This window comes from Crinia signifera, chromosome 2 (genome assembly GCF_055691185.1).
Source record: "Crinia signifera chromosome 2, ASM5569118v1, whole genome shotgun sequence".
Taxonomy (NCBI): domain Eukaryota; kingdom Metazoa; phylum Chordata; class Amphibia; order Anura; family Myobatrachidae; genus Crinia; species Crinia signifera.
Genome location: NC_139218.1, coordinates 100,809,805 through 100,833,711, shown reverse-complemented (window position 1 = coordinate 100,833,711; position 23,907 = coordinate 100,809,805). Strand labels below are relative to the sequence as shown.

The 23,907-nt window shown below is 43.4% G+C and overlaps 1 long non-coding RNA gene across 2 annotated transcripts in view; it reads left to right on the top strand.

Annotated features, from left to right (window-relative positions):
* LOC146058802 (uncharacterized) overlaps positions 1-23,907 on the top strand; it is a 780,737-nt gene that overhangs the window by 735,641 nt on the left and 21,189 nt on the right. The window contains exon 1 of one of the 2 annotated variants that reach the window (XR_014469966.1): positions 10,938-11,147. The exons of the other annotated variant lie outside the window; for it this stretch is intronic. This is a non-coding gene — a long non-coding RNA (uncharacterized LOC146058802). Of the gene's footprint in view, positions 1-10,937; positions 11,148-23,907 lie in introns of those variants that run through there. 2 annotated transcript variants of the gene reach the window in all.

The following is a 23,907-nucleotide window of genomic DNA, read 5'->3' as shown; positions in this document are numbered from 1 at the left end:
AAGGTTTGGGCTCGTTTTCGCGTCCCACGTTTCAGGCTCAGCCACTTTGTAGAATCATCTCCACGCCGACGTGGATAGTGGGGATATGAACAAGTCGGGAGGACGCGTACCGCGTACTCACGCGGTACTCGCTGCGCTCGCCACGCTTCAGGCTGACGTGGTTAGTGGGGGTGTGCTAAATCGCATCGCAGATCGAATTGTATGCAAATCATATGCGATATACATACGATTTGCATATGATTTGATCCACAGGAAAGTGCCGCTGTGAAACTAAACAAGTACCTTTAATTCTGTCTGGGCAGCATACACCTGTTCACAGGGCTCTGAAATTGATCAACCATGTGATCAGGTCTGACTAACCCCCTATGTCTGTCACTGTGTCAGCATCTGTCGGTGTGTCAGCATGCTAGCATTTATCTTTGTGTCTGGATGTCAGCATCTGTGTGCCAGCAGCTGTCTATGTGTCAGTATGTCAGCATATATATATATATATATATATATATATATATATATATATATGTCAGTATCAGCATCTGTCTTCTTGTCAGTGTGTCATCATCAGTGTATGAGCGTCAGCATTCAGAAGAGTCTGATGGCATAATAGTCTCATGTGCAGGGGTCTAATGGCATAATAGTACCAATTTGAAGGGTCTGCTGGCATAATAGTGGCACATGAAGGAGTCTGATGGAAAAATAGTGGCATGTGGAAGGGTATGATGGCATAATAGTGGCATGTGGAGGAGTCTGATTAGACATAATATTGGAACGTGGAGGAGTCAGATAACTTAATAGTAGAATGTGGAGTAGTCTGATGACATAATATCTGTCTTACCCTTGTTTAAACTTGCTCATTTCCTGGGTTGGATTGCCAGGTCTTTGGACCTGGGTTATTTTTTGGGTGGTCATATACACTAGCCTGACCCGGGTCCAAACGGCAATAATCTGTGTTATTTGAGCAGTGTTAAAGGGGTATTTGCTGTATTAAGAAAAAGGAGTGGGAGGTGCGCTACTATCAGGCAGCTGGTACGGGGGTTGTCAGCCCCAAGATAGGTATAGCAACAAAAAAGGAATGTGTGTACCAGCGTCAGCTGTACAATAATAAAGTGAACGGTATTTTCTAAATGTACAAATTTATTGCTATAAAATATATAACGGTATTAATAAAAAGACATGTAATTCCATATATATATACAGTATGTACAGCGAAAACGATTAGAGCATATTACCACTGATTGTCCAATGGGATTGGTTTATGATTGGGGCTCCAGTCCTTGTTATAGCGACAGGTGATTAACCAGGTGGCCAGCAGTCCAAATGAAGTAGGTAGATGTGTAGGATGGTACAGTGATCCACAGTCCCAGATGGTGGAATGAAGGTGTAACTGGATGAACAAACGGTTCTATATAATCGCCTCGGATCAGCCTCCGGATATAGGTGGATAATTTGGTAGGAGTAGTCCAATATATGATGTCCTGAATGTATCCAATATGGTGGTAAAGTGGTGTTTTGCTCTAAATGTAGCTCAACAAAATCAAAACAAGCTCTTCCTGCAAAATCCAGCTGATGGTAGTATCTAATATTGGAAAACTGCAGATATAAGGCTAAGGAGATATCTTTTGGACTTAGCACATATTAAAAATAACTGCTATCCTGCGGTTTTAGACCAGCATTTATAATGGTTAAAGTGAACTTATGCAGTGTAATACAGTTTACATAAGCTAAAAAACAAGGGAGGAACTTCCCACTGAGAACTAAGTTAGTCAGAAAGAGTAAGTTAGGCCAGGAGCCAGGAGTTGGAGCTTGGGCCCTCCCTGGGCTGAGGTCCACCATTGCTGTCCTGATGCAGGAGCCATACCTCCACTTCTGGAGCTCCTCTCATGGTTGTATCCGGGTTACCCCCACTTGACTCTGCAGGGCACGACACTGGATGTTTGCGGGCGGTGGGGCTGACTGGGGAGGTGGGGCACTACACCATGCCACTGGGGACTCAGCCTGTGCCAGGGGCCATCCGCTTCCCTCCTCTGCCTGCAGTCCTCCGGGCCAATGGGGGGGCAGTATCCTGCCACAGGGTGGAAGTGGCCTTTTCCTGCACCAGGGGCCGCAGCCGTGTCCTGTGCCCGAGGACGCAGTCGCGTCCTGCGCCGGGGGCCGTGGATGGGGGCATCCTCCTGCCTTAAATCCTGCCGCTCTCTCATGCACCTCTTCTCCACTTCTCCGAGGGTCCGGGGATGGGAGCCGGGAGCTCCACGAGTGTGCGACCATCCCCGGCCCCCACTGTAAGTACGTTTTTGATGTTGGGATTACGGCACTGGTTTCCCAGCAGTAGTCAGGATGCCAGCATCAGTATAGTGAACACCAGCATCCTGACCACCCAGATCCTGAACACATCCCCACCATCCTTTTTCCAAGACTTTATATGATGCTAAGAACATCCCCTTATACCAGATACCTGTGCTAGTAGCTTGGTAGTAGGAGAAAGGTTACACAGAAACGCACTGTACATAGTGTATGTGACTTATCTCTGTGCAGTGGGTAAAATCTACAGTACGTGCTGCGGCTCTCTTACCTTGATACTTATTTTATTACCATGAAACCCTGGAGATTCCTTGCCAAATGTATCAAGATATGTGGTTAGAATACTGAGCCAAGAAATTTATGGATTCGGAGACGGTCGTTTGATCTTTGCACATGTTTTCATTTGAATTTGCTCATTTGTTCTCCATTGTCTAGCTCACAACCACTGGCAGACAGGTTATAATTGATGAAATAGTGGACAAATCTCTCCAATGTAAAATATATATCAAAAATAAAATACCCATGAGTACTACTGCATGTCTTATAAAGGACCTCAAATGCTTAGATGTGGACAGAGTCTCGCTGTATTATTAAGACAATGAACACCCTGTGGAGTTGTAGTAAAGCTCCTGGCAGGTTTATCTGTAATACTGACAGTGATTCTGTGATGCGTTCAGACTTCTTCAACTACTGAGCATATTCCGCTCTAGGAAAGGCAGAGCTGGATTACAGATTATGGCCCTGCCAAGTAGGCTAAAGGCTTTAACATTTCAGACACTGCTGTCACTGTTTCACATACAATCATTTATTGTTCATATAGTATGTGTATCTAGCTTTGCATTGCAGATAAATCTACCACACTCAATCTGAGCAATGTAAAGTAGCAAAGTGCTTATAATATGATGAGAGTACTCTCTCTTGCTCTAGCAAGACAGAGTACATTACAGGCAAGGGTGTCAGCCTTTCATTTTGACATTAAAAACTTTTTTAGGGCGTAAGGCAGTGGTTCTCAAACTGTGTGCCGTGGCTCCCTGGGGTGCCTCAGGACACTTGCAGGGGTGCCCTGGGTTGGTGGTCCAGGACCAACAAAAATTATTAATGGTGCATTATTTATTAGAAAAAACAGTGCTGGTGGCTGCCAATCATAAAATATGTACAAACAGAAGCAAACCCTGCCATTTACCACATAACTGACATGAAGAATCGCATATAAACACAATCTAATAATATAAATTTTGGCCTAGGGGTGCCGTGAAAAAATTCTGATACTCTAGGGGTGCCTTGATTTAAAAAAGATTGGGAAACCCTGGCGTAAGGGTTAGGATTTTGAGCATACTTGCCTACTTCTGAAAACTAGTTTCAGAGAGATTATAGTTGGTAATAGTATTTTGCAAAGCACCCCACTGAGGGGGCGTGTCATACTCCACCCAAAGGGCGTGTCTAGTTCCATATGGAGAAATTGTGAAAAGAGATTGTGAACGTGGCACCTAGAAGCATGGGTGTGTACTGCTACATCTGAGGGGAATCTAATGTAGATGAGCCCCAAAGCAGTTAGTAAGAGCTACTATACTTTGTAAGGTGCTGGGAAATGGTGCTGATGATTTAATGTAATGTTTCTGTCTCTCATTCCTTTTTTCCCCAAAAATGTAACAGTGTAATGTGGGCTAGGTGAAATGAGGGAGATTGCTAGACTAATGAGGAAGAGAGGGAGATTGCTGTTATTTCAGGAAGTCTCCTGCAGAATGCAGTGGGGTAAAAAACTATGATTTTGAGTAACTCAGTAACTTGCATCTTCTTAGATCAATGCTGTTTTATCAAACAATATGTAAAGTTTTTGTAAAATGCTGCAGAGTAAATTGAGGATATATAAATAAATGTTAATTGGATAAATTATGATGATATTGAATGTTGGATGTTATTGTTCTGTCACAATATGTTCTTCATAAGAGTTTGCAATCATCTGCAGACCCAGGCCAATGACATGTGACCTTAATCTGGCCAAGAGCATACCCTGTGCACTCCATCTGGACTTCCTGTGTAGGTCTCCATATTAGATCATGAACAATATACAGTAGGCCAGGTTGCAAAGGGAGACGATTTTTGTCTATTTTTTATAAATGTCGGGCAATGTAATAGCTCTGAGTTTATTAAAAGTCAGAGGTTTCCGGTTTAGAATAAGAGCTGCTGTAAAATTCCGATGTTTTGCCCATGTTAACAGGGCCGGTGCGAGGCACCGGAGTGCCCTAGGCGGGGGGGCCTGCCAGCGCTCACACTCTCCACCACGGCCGCCACTTCGGGGGGAATGTTGCTAGAGATGCCGCAACATGCCGCCAGTTACAGATGCTGCGATAGCCGCAGCTCCGGCCGTGCTCCAGGGGGGTCAGTGGCATCACTTCCCGGGGGTGGGGGGGTGGAGAGAGAGTGAGGGAGCAGCGTCCCGCTCCTCTTAGGGGTAGTTACAGATGCGGCCGCCAATTCGCTAGGGGGGGGGGATGTTGCTGGAGATGCCGCAGGGGGGATGTTGCCGGTTACAGATGCGGCGATAACAGCCGCAGCTCCGGTCGGGCTCCAGGGGGAACAATGGAGTGCGGGGGCTTTCCAGGGTCGGGGGTATGGCTCATTCACCTGCTCCAGTCCTAGCTGGTTTCTTCTTGCTCTCCTTCTTGTTCTCCACGGGCGCCGACGGGAGCTCTGTGACTGCTGCTGCTTCTGCTGCTCACTACCGCCCTCCAGTGGCCGGCGCCCTAGGCAAATGCCTAAAGCTGCCTAGTGGTGGCACCGGCCCTGCATGTTAATTATAAAACTTGGCCAATGTATTAAGAGTCCAAGTTAAAACAAATTGGACACAAAACAGTTGTATAAAGTCGTACATAATTAGAGCAGTTTTGTATTGGGTAAGTTGTATTCGTCAATGTTCAAAATCACTTACAAGTACCCAATTACGGCAACTCTGTAACAAATTAATTTTTTTTTTATTATTTTTAACCATAAAAATAAAAAAAAATATTTGATTTGTCAAAATTGCTCCTGTACTGTACATTTCATTTTTGTACTTTTTTTCCTGTAAAGTGCAACTTATTCACGATGCAAATCAGATGTACAAGCAGCTTCTGTCTGTTGTTACCCAGTTTGTTTTATCTCTCTTTACAATTGTAAAGCGCAACGGAATCTGCTGCACTATATAAGAAACTGTAACTAAATAATAAATAATATTCTGTATGTAATAGCGATTGTATCTGCATAAAAAAAATGGTATGCTACAGTGTTTTCCAGCAAAACATCATGTGGAACAATTGTGGGGGGTGGATGCAAATGTTTCATGTAAGGAGAGAGGTTTGACTGCTTTTGAATTTACCTTACTCATCAGCCCAGCATACAGTAGCATTGACATGTGCTGCACGGGGTAGTGAGGCTGCAGCAGCAGCAGTAAAACAATCCTTTATCTCCCTGCCTGAAGAGAAGAGTCTCTGTTAGCAATGTGAAAGAGTGTGTGAAGGCAAGCGGGACCTGATTTGTTGTGGATGCTCTGGTGGACTACTGCAACAACAACCAAAATTCTGATGTGTATTGACTTCTCTAGTTGACAGTAGTTAAATCATTAGCGTCACAGTTGTTATACGCAGCTGTCTATTCTGCACCCCACAATATCTGAGTCAGTGGGGATTATGCGTAGCCAGATCGAGGGTGAGACTGCACTCCGGGCGCCTCTCTGTCAGCCCCCAACTCACGGACTAAGCAAAGTGACATCACCAGCTCTCATGATTCCTGTCTCGGTGTGTAAGTAGTACACAGACTGCTGCTATTCTTGCATGTGACAAGATAGATAATACAGTAGATTTAATTTTTCTATGTGTATTTTAAGGTTGTTTACAATGTATTTGTTCCAATACAAGAAATTGTTATAAATATTTTTATTTTTATTTCGGTGGAGCTATAAACAGTATCCAGACATTATTTAACTAATGGTTTACATCTAATATACATAAGCCATACCTCCATTTATGAGCTATTACAGGAGGGACAGAACCCTCCCTACTGTACCTGGACTTCACTGTTTATTTATGATTGCCAATACCTGTGGTGAAATTCCTTTATTATAAAATGAAATAGTTCATTAGAGGTATATATAAAAGGCTGCGGGCTAGATGCACTGTTTCAAAAATGATAAAATGGAGAGTGATAAACAACCAACCAATCAGCTGCCTGACATTTTTCATACAAACTGTGATGGGAGTTATGAATGAGACAGTTTCTGGGAGCGGAAAGGGGCGGAAGCAAGAGTGATCGCTGGCTTGTTTGAGGGCGTGGCAAGAGTGATCACATCATTTTAGCCACACACCCCGCCATGCAATGCCGGTATTTGCTAAAATGCCGCGTTTCATGTAATTTGACACATGGACTCCCCAGTCGAGGGGCGGTTTGCAGGAGATGGATGGCTCTCCTGGCCATTCTGGGAGGGTAGGCAACCCTGCTCTATCTTAAGTGCCTTGGGCCCCACCATGTCTTTAGGGGTCTACACACAGGGAGATGTTCTGAGCTAAACTAGAGCGCTCAACAAGATTGCTCAGTGGACAGCGATGTGTCAGCGCTGTGTGCTGAGAGATCTGTCAGGGCCAGTGTTTTCTGGTGAGAACACTGGCGCTGACTGATTAATATCTAGCATGCTGGATATTAGCCACTGGGCAAAAGCGATGCACAGGGACGCACAACGCTATCGCTATGGCCGCTACACACATAGCGATGTGTGGGGCATTTTCCAAGCAATCTAGTAAGATGGATCGCTTAGAAAATGCCCCTAAATTGCTACGTGTGTAGGCTCCATTAACCCCTTCAGTGGTGCTTTCTTTTGTTTGGGAGCTCTCCCCACTGGGCAAGTTTTTTATGGGGAGCGCTCTCTTTAAAAAAAAACACCACTGCCTCCCTGTGTCCGGGCAGCACCACTGCACTGTCAATCAGCGGCTGTCCGGACCTGCGCCCCCGCACCGCGTCCCTGTCCCCGGAAGCCGGCTTGTCATAAGCCGGCGCCGGAGACTTCAATACAAAACCCAGAGGGGAGGAGGAGGCGCCGCAGAGGGGAGGGAGCCGGGCAGCGCTGAAGCTGCCTGAGTTCAGTGATTGAACTCAGCAGCGCTGCCCGGCTGTAAACAGTGGCAATCCCGAGAATTTTCCGGGCTTGCCAGAATGGGCACTGAGGCACTGACAGTAGTTTGTGCATTTTCTCGGGATTGCCACTGAAGGGGTTAAACCGGCTCTGGGATTATGTAAGGTGTATGGGGCTTAACACTTCCTGATCATATCACTTAAAGCTTAGGTTGAGTGGTCCACACACACTAGAAGGCCAGATCCTTTGGACATCTTCAATCACGTGATAGTTATCTACTAATGCAAACAGTTCAGCTTTAATAAATGGCAGAGCTCACATCGCTGGGTGCACTGTCACTTTTCTCAGCATATATAAAAGCTGCACAAACTGTAAGCAGTTCCTATAGGTACACATTTATCATACAATATGTGCAGATAAATCTTCAGGGGTTAGCCGCAAATATTAAGTATCGCTGGAATGTATCAGGAGGCACCGCAGCTGGAATCTCTGATCCCTACTGTGATCACTCCTGCACCGTCGCCAGCCGCTTCCCCCATAGGTTACGGAGTCTCGCTGTATTATTAAGACAATGAACACCCTGTGGAGTTGTAGTAAAGCTCCTGGCAGGTTTATCTGTAATACTGACAGTGATTCTGTGATGCGTTCAGACTTCTTCAACTACTGAGCATATTCCGCTCTAGGAAAGGCAGAGCTGGATTACAGATTATGGCCCTGCCAAGTAGGCTAAAGGCTTTAACATTTCAGACACTGCTGTCACTGTTTCACATACAATCATTTATTGTTCATATAGTATGTGTATCTAGCTTTGCATTGCAGATAAATCTACCACACTCAATCTGAGCAATGTAAAGTAGCAAAGTGCTTATAATATGATGAGAGTACTCTCTCTTGCTCTAGCAAGACAGAGTACATTACAGGCAAGGGTGTCAGCCTTTCATTTTGACATTAAAAACTTTTTTAGGGCGTAAGGCAGTGGTTCTCAAACTGTGTGCCGTGGCTCCCTGGGGTGCCTCAGGACACTTGCAGGGGTGCCCTGGGTTGGTGGTCCAGGACCAACAAAAATTATTAATGGTGCATTATTTATTAGAAAAAACAGTGCTGGTGGCTGCCAATCATAAAATATGTACAAACAGAAGCAAACCCTGCCATTTACCACATAACTGACATGAAGAATCGCATATAAACACAATCTAATAATATAAATTTTGGCCTAGGGGTGCCGTGAAAAAATTCTGATACTCTAGGGGTGCCTTGATTTAAAAAAGATTGGGAAACCCTGGCGTAAGGGTTAGGATTTTGAGCATACTTGCCTACTTCTGAAAACTAGTTTCAGAGAGATTATAGTTGGTAATAGTATTTTGCAAAGCACCCCACTGAGGGGGCGTGTCATACTCCACCCAAAGGGCGTGTCTAGTTCCATATGGAGAAATTGTGAAAAGAGATTGTGAACGTGGCACCTAGAAGCATGGGTGTGTACTGCTACATCTGAGGGGAATCTAATGTAGATGAGCCCCAAAGCAGTTAGTAAGAGCTACTATACTTTGTAAGGTGCTGGGAAATGGTGCTGATGATTTAATGTAATGTTTCTGTCTCTCATTCCTTTTTTCCCCAAAAATGTAACAGTGTAATGTGGGCTAGGTGAAATGAGGGAGATTGCTAGACTAATGAGGAAGAGAGGGAGATTGCTGTTATTTCAGGAAGTCTCCTGCAGAATGCAGTGGGGTAAAAAACTATGATTTTGAGTAACTCAGTAACTTGCATCTTCTTAGATCAATGCTGTTTTATCAAACAATATGTAAAGTTTTTGTAAAATGCTGCAGAGTAAATTGAGGATATATAAATAAATGTTAATTGGATAAATTATGATGATATTGAATGTTGGATGTTATTGTTCTGTCACAATATGTTCTTCATAAGAGTTTGCAATCATCTGCAGACCCAGGCCAATGACATGTGACCTTAATCTGGCCAAGAGCATACCCTGTGCACTCCATCTGGACTTCCTGTGTAGGTCTCCATATTAGATCATGAACAATATACAGTAGGCCAGGTTGCAAAGGGAGACGATTTTTGTCTATTTTTTATAAATGTCGGGCAATGTAATAGCTCTGAGTTTATTAAAAGTCAGAGGTTTCCGGTTTAGAATAAGAGCTGCTGTAAAATTCCGATGTTTTGCCCATGTTAACAGGGCCGGTGCGAGGCACCGGAGTGCCCTAGGCGGGGGGGCCTGCCAGCGCTCACACTCTCCACCACGGCCGCCACTTCGGGGGGAATGTTGCTAGAGATGCCGCAACATGCCGCCAGTTACAGATGCTGCGATAGCCGCAGCTCCGGCCGTGCTCCAGGGGGGTCAGTGGCATCACTTCCCGGGGGTGGGGGGGTGGAGAGAGAGTGAGGGAGCAGCGTCCCGCTCCTCTTAGGGGTAGTTACAGATGCGGCCGCCAATTCGCTAGGGGGGGGGGGATGTTGCTGGAGATGCCGCAGGGGGGATGTTGCCGGTTACAGATGCGGCGATAACAGCCGCAGCTCCGGTCGGGCTCCAGGGGGAACAATGGAGTGCGGGGGCTTTCCAGGGTCGGGGGTATGGCTCATTCACCTGCTCCAGTCCTAGCTGGTTTCTTCTTGCTCTCCTTCTTGTTCTCCACGGGCGCCGACGGGAGCTCTGTGACTGCTGCTGCTTCTGCTGCTCACTACCGCCCTCCAGTGGCCGGCGCCCTAGGCAAATGCCTAAAGCTGCCTAGTGGTGGCACCGGCCCTGCATGTTAATTATAAAACTTGGCCAATGTATTAAGAGTCCAAGTTAAAACAAATTGGACACAAAACAGTTGTATAAAGTCGTACATAATTAGAGCAGTTTTGTATTGGGTAAGTTGTATTCGTCAATGTTCAAAATCACTTACAAGTACCCAATTACGGCAACTCTGTAACAAATTAATTTTTTTTTTATTATTTTTAACCATAAAAATAAAAAAAAATATTTGATTTGTCAAAATTGCTCCTGTACTGTACATTTCATTTTTGTACTTTTTTTCCTGTAAAGTGCAACTTATTCAGGATGCAAATCAGATGTACAAGCAGCTTCTGTCTGTTGTTACCCAGTTTGTTTTATCTCTCTTTACAATTGTAAAGCGCAACGGAATCTGCTGCACTATATAAGAAACTGTAACTAAATAATAAATAATATTCTGTATGTAATAGCGATTGTATCTGCATAAAAAAAATGGTATGCTACAGTGTTTTCCAGCAAAACATCATGTGGAACAATTGTGGGGGGTGGATGCAAATGTTTCATGTAAGGAGAGAGGTTTGACTGCTTTTGAATTTACCTTACTCATCAGCCCAGCATACAGTAGCATTGACATGTGCTGCACGGGGTAGTGAGGCTGCAGCAGCAGCAGTAAAACAATCCTTTATCTCCCTGCCTGAAGAGAAGAGTCTCTGTTAGCAATGTGAAAGAGTGTGTGAAGGCAAGCGGGACCTGATTTGTTGTGGATGCTCTGGTGGACTACTGCAACAACAACCAAAATTCTGATGTGTATTGACTTCTCTAGTTGACAGTAGTTAAATCATTAGCGTCACAGTTGTTATACGCAGCTGTCTATTCTGCACCCCACAATATCTGAGTCAGTGGGGATTATGCGTAGCCAGATCGAGGGTGAGACTGCACTCCGGGCGCCTCTCTGTCAGCCCCCAACTCACGGACTAAGCAAAGTGACATCACCAGCTCTCATGATTCCTGTCTCGGTGTGTAAGTAGTACACAGACTGCTGCTATTCTTGCATGTGACAAGATAGATAATACAGTAGATTTAATTTTTCTATGTGTATTTTAAGGTTGTTTACAATGTATTTGTTCCAATACAAGAAATTGTTATAAATATTTTTATTTTTATTTCGGTGGAGCTATAAACAGTATCCAGACATTATTTAACTAATGGTTTACATCTAATATACATAAGCCATACCTCCATTTATGAGCTATTACAGGAGGGACAGAACCCTCCCTACTGTACCTGGACTTCACTGTTTATTTATGATTGCCAATACCTGTGGTGAAATTCCTTTATTATAAAATGAAATAGTTCATTAGAGGTATATATAAAAGGCTGCGGGCTAGATGCACTGTTTCAAAAATGATAAAATGGAGAGTGATAAACAACCAACCAATCAGCTGCCTGACATTTTTCATACAAACTGTGATGGGAGTTATGAATGAGACAGTTTCTGGGAGCGGAAAGGGGCGGAAGCAAGAGTGATCGCTGGCTTGTTTGAGGGCGTGGCAAGAGTGATCACATCATTTTAGCCACACACCCCGCCATGCAATGCCGGTATTTGCTAAAATGCCGCGTTTCATGTAATTTGACACATGGACTCCCCAGTCGAGGGGCGGTTTGCAGGAGATGGATGGCTCTCCTGGCCATTCTGGGAGGGTAGGCAACCCTGCTCTATCTTAAGTGCCTTGGGCCCCACCATGTCTTTAGGGGTCTACACACAGGGAGATGTTCTGAGCTAAACTAGAGCGCTCAACAAGATTGCTCAGTGGACAGCGATGTGTCAGCGCTGTGTGCTGAGAGATCTGTCAGGGCCAGTGTTTTCTGGTGAGAACACTGGCGCTGACTGATTAATATCTAGCATGCTGGATATTAGCCACTGGGCAAAAGCGATGCACAGGGACGCACAACGCTATCGCTATGGCCGCTACACACATAGCGATGTGTGGGGCATTTTCCAAGCAATCTAGTAAGATGGATCGCTTAGAAAATGCCCCTAAATTGCTACGTGTGTAGGCTCCATTAACCCCTTCAGTGGTGCTTTCTTTTGTTTGGGAGCTCTCCCCACTGGGCAAGTTTTTTATGGGGAGCGCTCTCTTTAAAAAAAAACACCACTGCCTCCCTGTGTCCGGGCAGCACCACTGCACTGTCAATCAGCGGCTGTCCGGACCTGCGCCCCCGCACCGCGTCCCTGTCCCCGGAAGCCGGCTTGTCATAAGCCGGCGCCGGAGACTTCAATACAAAACCCAGAGGGGAGGAGGAGGCGCCGCAGAGGGGAGGGAGCCGGGCAGCGCTGAAGCTGCCTGAGTTCAGTGATTGAACTCAGCAGCGCTGCCCGGCTGTAAACAGTGGCAATCCCGAGAATTTTCCGGGCTTGCCAGAATGGGCACTGAGGCACTGACAGTAGTTTGTGCATTTTCTCGGGATTGCCACTGAAGGGGTTAAACCGGCTCTGGGATTATGTAAGGTGTATGGGGCTTAACACTTCCTGATCATATCACTTAAAGCTTAGGTTGAGTGGTCCACACACACTAGAAGGCCAGATCCTTTGGACATCTTCAATCACGTGATAGTTATCTACTAATGCAAACAGTTCAGCTTTAATAAATGGCAGAGCTCACATCGCTGGGTGCACTGTCACTTTTCTCAGCATATATAAAAGCTGCACAAACTGTAAGCAGTTCCTATAGGTACACATTTATCATACAATATGTGCAGATAAATCTTCAGGGGTTAGCCGCAAATATTAAGTATCGCTGGAATGTATCAGGAGGCACCGCAGCTGGAATCTCTGATCCCTACTGTGATCACTCCTGCACCGTCGCCAGCCGCTTCCCCCATAGGTTACGGTGGCTTCGCATCCCTTAACTACCACCATTCTGAGATGGTGGTAGCCCATAGTAGCTTATGGGCTACCACACTGCACTGCTGCCTGGGCAATGTGGTCAGTGGGATTGGTGGGGGGGTGAGATTACAATGCTAATACGATGCATGATAATGGTCAACTGTGGTCAACTTGGACACACACATGAATGATCAGATTGGATAGATGTGTCTAACTTTGGCTGACATTCAGATGGAAAGAAATGCATTGAGTGGATTATTTAGATCTGTTCATACAGGTCCAAATTCGGGCCTGTCCCCGTTGGTGGCGGTCTGTGCAAGCGCAATAATGCGCATGTACAAACCCCTGCAGTGAGCGCCTTAAGCAAATTTTCATTTGACGGGGTGCTTGTAGCCTGAGTGACAGGCAGGGGGCGTTCGCTGGGGTCTGCCCAGTGTTTCAAGAGCGTGCCCAGACAAATGCCCGCCCCCAATTCATCGGAAAGTGTTCATATGAACAGTAAGTCCTGGCTTGCTTTTCACAACGTGCAGAGGAAAAAAACATGGTGATGGTGAGTAACTATCAAATGATTTCCCCTCTGTGCGGGCGCATGCGAGCGGATGTGTAAGGGTACACATCCGTATACATCCGCTCGCAGTGTAGTCTGGGGATTCAGGCAGCAGGGTGGGCGTGCATTCAGTGGGGCAGCGTTTACCTGTCTCGAGGCAGCAAATATACGCACCCTAGCAAGCAGGTCTGAATCGGGCCCTGATGTGTGTGTGTGTATATATATATATATATATATATATATATATATATATTATACGGTTATAGAGCCAGGTGGTCCACCCTAGGGAGATATGAATCAGAGAGGCAGCTAAGCATGCACATCCTGGGCATGTTCTTCAATCCGTTCATTCAGTGGAGCGAGTGAAAAGCTGCTGATCGCTGCCATTGTGACTCAGCGGTGATGTGGGAACCGGAGCCTCAGCTGGCTGCCAAGAGATAAATAGCCCCTGACAGCTCTTCCTGTGCGTGTAGATCTCATCACATCTCACACGGGGCAGACTTTCACAGGTCTGTGCTGGCTCTCTTTCATGTGCAAGATCCTTATAAATGAGCCTTGTCTCTCCCCGACACTGCCCCTCCACCTCTCCATCTCCTTAATCCCGCGGCTGAGCTGATCATGCAAAAATACAAATTGCCCGAAGGATTTTGCTCTATTTTAACGCGCCAAATTAACAGTTTCGCTGCCAGCCATTGAATATTTATATAAGTGTCTTCTATAATAATTCAACCAAACACAATGTAAGTTATTTCTGGCAGTGACATTGCCAGGCACAGCTTTGCAGGGCGTACCATTCAAATATAAGGCGGATACATACAGAAAGATTAATTTTGGCATCTGTTCATGCTATTGGTTACTAAGGATGGAATACTTAGATATGTTGTTTTAGAGAATTAACTACACATTATTAATATAGCTGGGTTTTTTATTCTTAAGGTGCCCACTAAAGGTAAAAAAAATTTAAAACTATTTAAAAACTTCCAATGTGGGCATTATCACGACACAATGCATGCACCCACCGGACATTTATTGAGAACTCTGATCCCTTCAGAAAGGTGAAAAACCTGTTGTGCATGATTTGGCACACATCAATCAGAGTGTGGGCATGATGAAAGATGTGGCAATGATGTGGTATATGATTTGCAATTGTATGAGACATTGAGCAGTATTCAGTCTGTACCATACCTCCTAACAGTCCCGTTTTTTGCAGGACGGTCCCGCATCCCTCCCGGGGCCGGCATTGTCACATGGCAGGGGGGGGGGGGCAGTTGGTAGCCCCCCCAGCCTGAAGGAATAGACGTCTATTCAGCAATATAGAGGATGGAGAGGGGGTGTGGCCCGGCGGTGGAATAATTGCATAAGACGTGCCCCTTATTTGCATAGGCCACACCCCTTTTCACGCAAGGGTCCCGATAACATGCTTCCCAAAGTTGGGAGGTATGCTGTACAAATATATGCACTCGCCAATTCAATGCTGCTGTTTCCGACAGTATTGACGGCTGTCAGTTTCATATTTTTTTAAAGCCGAAACTGATTTGTCAGAAACACCCATGGATTGACGAATCCGTGGCCATTTTTCGACAACCTGAGTCCATTTTCGCCAGTCCTCTGACTTTCTGACACTCGACAGTCAGAGCATTGAATTCTGTCAACTTAGTGTTGGAAGCTGGGGACAATGACCAGGATTCAACTGTCGGGGCCTTCCCATCAGGTGGAATACTGGAGTAAATACTCGACACTGAATTGTACATTAAATCTATCTATGTTTGGCAACTTTAAAGCTGATCGTATGAAAGAGTATCTTTCCAACCCAACTTTAAAGCTGATTGCATTAAAGATTATCTTTCCATCCAGCAGATTAAATGAAAATCTTGTAATGTATGGATGCAAACAATGATAATAATTGTTCAGACAATTTGGTTATCAAACTTGACTGAATGACTGTTTTCATCTGTTTTCCTGGTTGACTGGTTGGAAAGATACTTCAGTTACATTCTGACAGTCAGATTTTGTCAACAATAACGGATTAAATGACTGATAATGTTATGGCATCAGTGATAAAATGTCAAAGGGACCATCTATAAGTCATGGAAGGGTGGAACTTGTCCATTCGAAGGACAATGTGGGATGGAGCAGAAAAGAACCAAAGCATTACATATCAACCACATGTCACATTAATGAGAGCCTATATATCAGGTTCTGATAAGGCCTTTCTTCTAGTTATTTCCAGGAGGAAGGGGTTATTAGCAGCTTTGTACTAAAGATAAATGACTGATTTCTAATGTGGCCTCTCCATTTTTCTGAAGATGACAAGAGGAGAACAGGAAGCTGAAGAGTTTTCAGATTCCTTCCATAATAGGGGGAGATATATTCTAGCAGGTCTTGTACTTCCAATACAGGTGTTTCTGCTTTGCCTCATAACAATGGATTTTCCCTATGGACTGCAGGATTGGTAGCACTATACTTAGTGGAACCAGAACGATAAAGATACAATGGGGAGATGTATCAAAGCTTGGCAGTAACAGAATATCGAAGCAAGTAAAGGTTCAATGTGAACAAGGTTGACAGTGACAAGATCAACAAGAGTTTTTCTCTATTCTTGTGTCTTTGTCGATATGGACACCGAATAAGTGTACCGCATCCCCTCGCAAGTTTCGTTGCGCTCGCCATGTTTCAGGTACGGTGCCCTGCTGCGCTCCGAACACTATTTATTTCTTCCTCTTTGTCCACTGGGATGGTAAAGTATGAACAAGTCGGTTAAAACCAAAAAATCATGAAAAACCCATACACATCTTGTCACTGTCGACCACGCTCCCGTCGACATTTTGCTTGTGTCGATCTTCAGTGACTGTCGATCTTGACACTGGAGACCATTTTCAGGCATCTAACTAGTTTTGTGGTCTAGACATCGTCAATCCGTCGGCCGGATACGGAGATAAAGTACCATCCAATTAGTAACTGTCATGTTAAAGGCTGCTTTTGAAAAATGCTAGTTAGAAGGTGACTGTGAGTATTTTATCTCTCTCCATGTTATCTCTCTCCATGCTTTCATACATCTACCCATTAGATTTATAAATACGGTCATCTATATTGTGGTGCTGCACTAAAGGAATAAAAGTAATGAGAGAACAGTATATATTTTTCTGCATTCATAACAATCCCTTACAAGGTACTTAAAATAGAGGGATTCAATACAGTGAGCCACTACTAAAATAGAGCTTTGTGAGGATACCAGCACATCGTACAACTGAGCTGCAGAACCTGTTATTGTAGAGTAGAAATATTGTTAATTATCTACTTTTGTAAGTCCTCTTGTCTATCTGACCTAATAATGTGTATGTTTAGCACGTCAGGTGTGCCTTGGTCCCTCTAGTTATTTTGGCATTGCTCCATTCTTGCCACGCTGAAGGAATTACAACGTCCTTGCAAACTCAGCGCTAATAATGCCAAAATGGAAGCGAGAAAAGTTGACAGCATTTTCACAATTATTTCGCTCTAGAAAAAGCTTGTGTTACTGACAAATTGGGAGCTGATCCAAACGTTTCTCTCTACAGTCCTTTGCAGTGGCGGATTCAGGGGGGGGGCACCCGGGCACGTGCCCCCCCTGTCATTTCATTTTGTAGCTGAGGACCAGGGCTTTCCAACGAGCCCAGCCTTGTGTCTCTAGCCCCCCGGGAACCAGAGATATCGCCTGGCAAAGATGTAACGTTTTTTCCCCATAGGATAATATGGGACCGTCAATTCCGACCCCCACCTGGTTCCGAGGGCTGCCAGTTCCCCCCTGGCATCACAGAAGCTTGTGGTTGATCTCATTCAATTCAATCGATGGGCCTTCAATATGATACCAGGCTGGTCCATATCGGTCAATCGGTTCCAGAGATATTACGTGTAAACTAATTTTTTTATTTTTGAAATGTAATTTCATGGCTGTTCATGTTCTTTGAGGGCAGATTACTCTGGAACCAAATGTTCCAGTTTCACTGGACCAAAATCATTCAAAGCCCACTCAAATGTTCTTCAATATTATACTTGTCTCATGTAAATGGATCAGTTGGTTCCGAAGATATAGCCGTTAAATAAGATAACTGGTTAAAGGGGGGGGAGGGGTGGTTTTCTCTCCCCCTCACACCAGAAAATGCAGGGACTAGGCTGGTGTAAAAGGGGCCAACCTGGGAATGCATTTTCTGGTGTGAAAGGGGTATTATTTCAAATAGCCTGGACCTGCAGTGCTCTGAATACAGCCAGGCTCTGCCACTGTCAGTGGCTATCACTTCTGCCTGGCGGCTGTCCCCCATTTACCGCGAGCATGTATTCCCCTTGGCAATGAGCATGTAATACCACATGGCAATGAGCATGGAACCCTTGGCAATGAGCATGTAGATAAGCAGCACTTATGTAGCATACTTTTTAATAGGCATTATAGTGTTTGACATAATGGATATAATGGCGTGTAACTTAACGTGTAATGGACATTATGGTGTAAATGTTTAATGCGCGCCTTTGGTGGACAATGTTCCTGTTTATGAAACGTATTGTGAATTTTGGCTTAATCTGTGTGGCATTATGTGAATTCTGGCTCAATCCGTGTGGCATTATGTGAATTTTGTCACAATCCGTGTGGCATTATGTGAATTTTGGCTCAATACGTGTGGCATTATGTGAATTTTGTCTCAATCCGTGTGGCATTATGTGAATTTTGACACAATCCATATGGAATTATGTTTATTTTGGCTCAATCCGTGTGTTATTATGTAAATTTTGGCTCAATCCGTGTGGCATTATGTGACTTTTGGCTCAATCCGTGTGGCTTAATGTGAATTTTGTCTCAATCCGTGTGGCATTATGTGAATTTTGGCTCAATCCGTGTGACATTATGTGAATTTTGACACAATCCATATGGCATTATGAGAATTTTGTCTCAATCCGTGTGTTATTATTTGAATTTTGGCTCAATCCATGTGGCATTATGTGAATTTTGACACAATCCGTGTGGCATTATGTGAATTTTGGCTTAATACGTGTGGCATTATGTGAATTTTGTCTCAATCCGTGTGGCATTATGTGAATTTTGACACAATCCATATGGCATTATGTTTATTTTGGCTCAATCCATTTGGCATTATGTGAATTTTGGCTCAATCCGTGTGTTATTATGTAAATTTTGGCTCAATCCGTGTGGCATTATGTGACTTTTGGCTCAATCCGTGTGGCTTAATGTGAATTTTGTCTCAATCCGTGTGGCATTATGTGAATTTTGGCTCAATCCGTGTGACATTATGTGAATTTTGACACAATCCATATGGCATTATGTGAATTTTGGCTCAATCTGTGTGTTATTATTTGAATTTTGGCTCAATCCATGTGGCATTATGTGAATGTTGACACAATCCATGTGGCATTATTTGAATTTTGGCTCAATCCATGTGGCATTATGTGAATTTTGGCTCATTCCATTTGGCATCATGTGTAAGGGGCAAGTATAATGGGGTCTAGTATTTTGTTGCATAATGTGTAGAAGTTGCATATGGTGTTGTACACTACACTCAAGGACATGCCCCCTGTTGAGTGGCCACACCCCTTCGGCGCGCGCACAACTACATCCTTCACTTTTGTCACCATGGTGGGCCTGCGTACTTTAAATGCCAGGGCCTATTTTTAATCCCATTCCCACCCTCTCTCTCTGCCGCTCTCTTAGCATGTACACTGGCACCACTAACACCGCCCCTCCCCCACCTAAACCCTCTTTTATCATGGTGCCCCCCCTGTCATTTTATCCTGGATCCGCCCCTGGTCCTTTGCATTAGAGATGCATTGGGTAGCATTAAAACTCCATTAAGTGCTGATTGTGGGAAGGAATTAAATAGAAATTTTGAAGTCATTTCTGAATCTCATTGAGCTTAAAATGCACGTGATGATAAACAGGGTGGTTGCAGTTCACATATTTCCCTGTACGGTTTTAAATATTCTAGTGGAAGCGAGTGATTGCAATTCACTACATCTCAAGCACGTACTGTGTGTCAAAAGCTTAAAGACACAGCAGCACATAACAAAATAATAATAAACACATGGGTAAATTTACTAAGATGGGAATTCTATTGAAGATTGGATGTTGCCCACAGCAACCAATCAGATTCCACTTACTAATTATTTAGCACCTTCTAAAAAATAATTGATATAATCTGATTGGATGATATGGGCAGTATCCCATCTTCAATAGAACTCCCATCTTATGGTGCCCATATATGGTACAATAGTCGGATGTGTTTTGAACTTTTTAATTCAAAACTCTTCACATGCAGTACACATCACACCGTGTTTCTATATGGCTTGCGATGAGATATGTGCTCTTGCATAATGCAGAGTACAAAAGGTATATGCAGGCAGTAGTTTTGAACTATATCGCACCTAGGTCCTTATTCAGATCTGATTGCAGTACAAATTGGTTCTCAAAATGGCGAAAACCATGTGCACTGCAGGTGGGGCAGATGTAACATGTGCAGACAGAGTTACATTTGGGTGGGGTGTGTTGAAACTGAAATCTAAATTGCAGTGTAAAAAAAATGCAGCCAGTATTGACCCTGCACAGAAACAAAATAACTCACACAAATCTAACTCTCTCTATACTTGGTACATTTGCCCCACTTACAGTGCACATGGTTTTGCTCATTTTGAGAACAAATTTGTACTGCAATTAGATCTGAATAAGGGTCCTAGTTCAAATCGCACTCTGTTTTAGCATATCACATATGATTTTAACTAGATGAAATCTAGTACAACATGCACACCGCACATATCACGTGTGGACACTTTCAGTAAATTTACAATCTACATGCCATGAAAGAGTGGAAGCGCATCCACAATCTTTCCTGATATTTCGCTGATATTTTTTGTGGGGTATCCAATTAGAACGCTCATACAAAAATATTTGTGTGAAAAATATTTTGTTTGAAATATTTTTTTTGTGAAAATACATAGGTTCAGTGAAGGTGCCCATACAGGGAGAATTTGACCTGTGCGATGCGGTGCGCGCTCCCGCGCACATCACATTGCACAGCACAAAAAGAATGTGCAGCCCGTTCTTTTTTGTACCAGATCGCAACGCATTTACTACAAAAAGCACACTGCTGTATTACATCGCATGCTTTTTGTACTAGATGCAATGCGATCTAGTACAAAAAGTATGGAGCACAACGCTTCGTGTATTGGCACCTTTAAACTTATTTGTTTTTGCCACCGCAGCCCTGAAAAGTCACCACTTATTGTGGATATTTATTTGCCTGCAGAGGAAACAAAATCCCAAATAAGCCGCGTCACATGGTGGCTTATCGTGGCTAAAACTGTAACCGGAAGCAATTACCCATGACTATAATCACAGGTAATTGGATACCCGTTTAATATTATATCTCAACAAGCATCATTTATAAGCTAAGTCTTATAGTATTAAAATTGCTGGAATTTGTAAGGGTTCTTTGTATCTGAAAATCTGCTTCTTTGAAATACCTATTTGAACTTCAGTTATCTTCAGCTAAACGACCACTTTCATTAACACTCCGAGTCTTTATACCTTTTCCCCTTATCGACTTATTTATCATTCTTTGCAATGACTACACACAAATTATAAATCTAACTCGCTCACAATTTCTGGCAGCATCTGCAGACCCTCTAAAGCAATTCATTATTGCTCTGGTACCAGGAGAGCTGATCTGAAAAACAGCAAATGTAATCTTTTAAAAATGAGGACCAGAAGAGTTGGGACTTCGTCCCAGATCTCCTTCCAATATGAAATAAGACTCAGTGGGTTGGCTAGCGCCATCTGACAATGGCGTTAGTACCCTCAGTCAGGCTCCAATTATATTCAGTTTTTGGGGATGAATAGTCCTCCCCCATACACTAGTGTGCCATATTTGATCTTCACTGCTTTACTGCTTGCTGGGAAATCTATTATGTTGCAATTTTAATGAAATGGTTCAAAACTGTTTCCGTATAATTTACGGACCCATTCAATGGCATGCGCACTGGGGTTTCTGTGTAGCAAGAGAGCTGCCCTTGCAGACCAATTTTTTTTTCCAGAAAGCGTGGGTTTGGAATGGAATCCTCAATCAGCCAATATGATGCAATTCAATGAGAATTTCTACATTATACTGCAAGGGTGTGAGGCTTAATGATGCAATTACCCACCCCAATCAGTGGTGATACATCTCCGCTTTCCAAGTAAGGGTGTAATATATGTACTATATGTTTGTACAATATATATACAACCGACTAGATAAGTATTTCAATTTCAATGTGGAATGGGGCAAATGGGGCAATATGGAGAGGTTTGTCCGTCAATCCTCTCAATAGTAGAACTGTATCTCCCAAGCTGCCACTCCAAATATCTGCAGCTATTTGGAGTGGCAGCTTGGGAGATTGAGAGGATTGAGAGGATACTATTGAGAGGATTGACGGACAAACCTTTCCAATCGCCCCATTCCACATTGAAATTGAAATACTTATCTAGTTGGTTCAAGAATTAACAGAGGAACCAGCCTAGTCGTTTTTAATCAAAAGCTCATTCTTATTTGAGTCATGTTTGTTACACCCCTGATGAAGTCCAGGTGACGAAACGCGTCAGTTTATTGTGATTGAAAAGATCTTGACTCCATATGGAACAACATTGGAAATTGCCTTGTTGATTTTTAATAAATTATACAACTGTTTTATGAAAGTGTTTCTCTCCATCTGAAATTCAAGGTGGTGGTGGTGATACAATATAAGGCGCATAACTATATCTTTCATATTGTATATATATATATATATATATATATATATATATATATATAGAGGAAAGGACTGGCTGGGGGTGAGCACACACAACCAACACGGCACTCCAGGGTCTGTACAAAATAGTATTAATTTATATATATATATATATATATATATAGAGAGAGAGAGAGAGAGATAAAGGTATATCAATCTCACTCTCTCTCTATATATGTGTGTGTGTGTGTGTGTATGTTGCTATGATTAAGTTAAATTAAATTATTTCTGGTGCACCGTTCACCAGATCTGAATCCAACGATTGTATCGGTTCCAAAACATTCTCCTTTTACTGCACAGCTTGTTTCAGGCACGCCGGAATGTCAATGCCTCTCCCCCGTGAACTTCCTGGCGGATTTTGTTTAGTAATTTATGCGCAACACAGAGCTGTGTTTTGCTATTTTTAATTCCTTTACTATTGATATTTCAACTATACTGTAAGAAAATTGTTCAAGGCACCTATTATTCTAACTCTATTCAAATAATATTTTCTAAAACTGTTCCCCAGACACCAGTTAGTAGGATTATTTACTAACACTTAATTTAGATGCCAATTTGCACTAAACCATGGCAACCAGCAATTAACTTTCATTGTTTATCATGCTATAAACGGCTAAAATATAACTGCTGGCTCATTACTACGGCCTTTATGGTGTGCAGAAGACCCAGTACCATTTTGTAATCTCTTTGGATCAAACTAATCAAAAACCATTTGTATTTAAAAAGTTTGATTTTTGGCACAATAAAGTAGAATAATATACGGAGATAAAAATAATTGTTACTGACCTTGCTGTAACAGTCTTACAATCAAATAGGCATTAATAGAGAGCAGTGGTTCTCAACCTCTGTCCTCAAGGACCCCCAACAGTGCACATTTCCAGGTCAACACATTTTAAAAGGTGGAGATAATTATTTCACCTGTGATTCTTTGTGGAGGCCTGGACAACATTATTGGGGGTTTTTGTACCTGAGGTTGAGAACCACTGATATAGAGCAGCATACCTCCCAACATGACCCTCTCCAGGAGGGACACAATGTTCTGTTTCTGGACTTCCCTCTTAATTTATGATTGTCATCACCTGCTTTGAACAGGTTAAGTGATAGGAAAGGTGTTTCACCACAGGTGATGGCAATCATACCTTAAGAAGGAAGTCAAGGAATAGAGCAATATGTCCCCCCTGGAGAGGGTAATGTTGGGAGGTATGGAGCAGTAGTTCTCAAACTCGGTCCTCATGACCCCACACAGTACATGTTTTCTAATTCACCTGACAGGTGCACTCATTACTGACTGATACATTTTAAAAGATCCACAAGTTAAGCTAATTATTTCACCTGTTTCTGTGAGAAGACCTGCAAAACATGCACTGTGTGAGGACCGACTTTGAGAACCTGTGATATAGAATAGCAGAGCTGCCATAAGAAATTGCATACCTCCCAACATGACCCTCTCCAGGAGGGACAGAATGCTCTGTTTCTGGACTTCCCTCTTAATTTAAGATTGCCATCACCTGTGGTGAAACACCTTTGCTATAAATTCACCCGTTTAA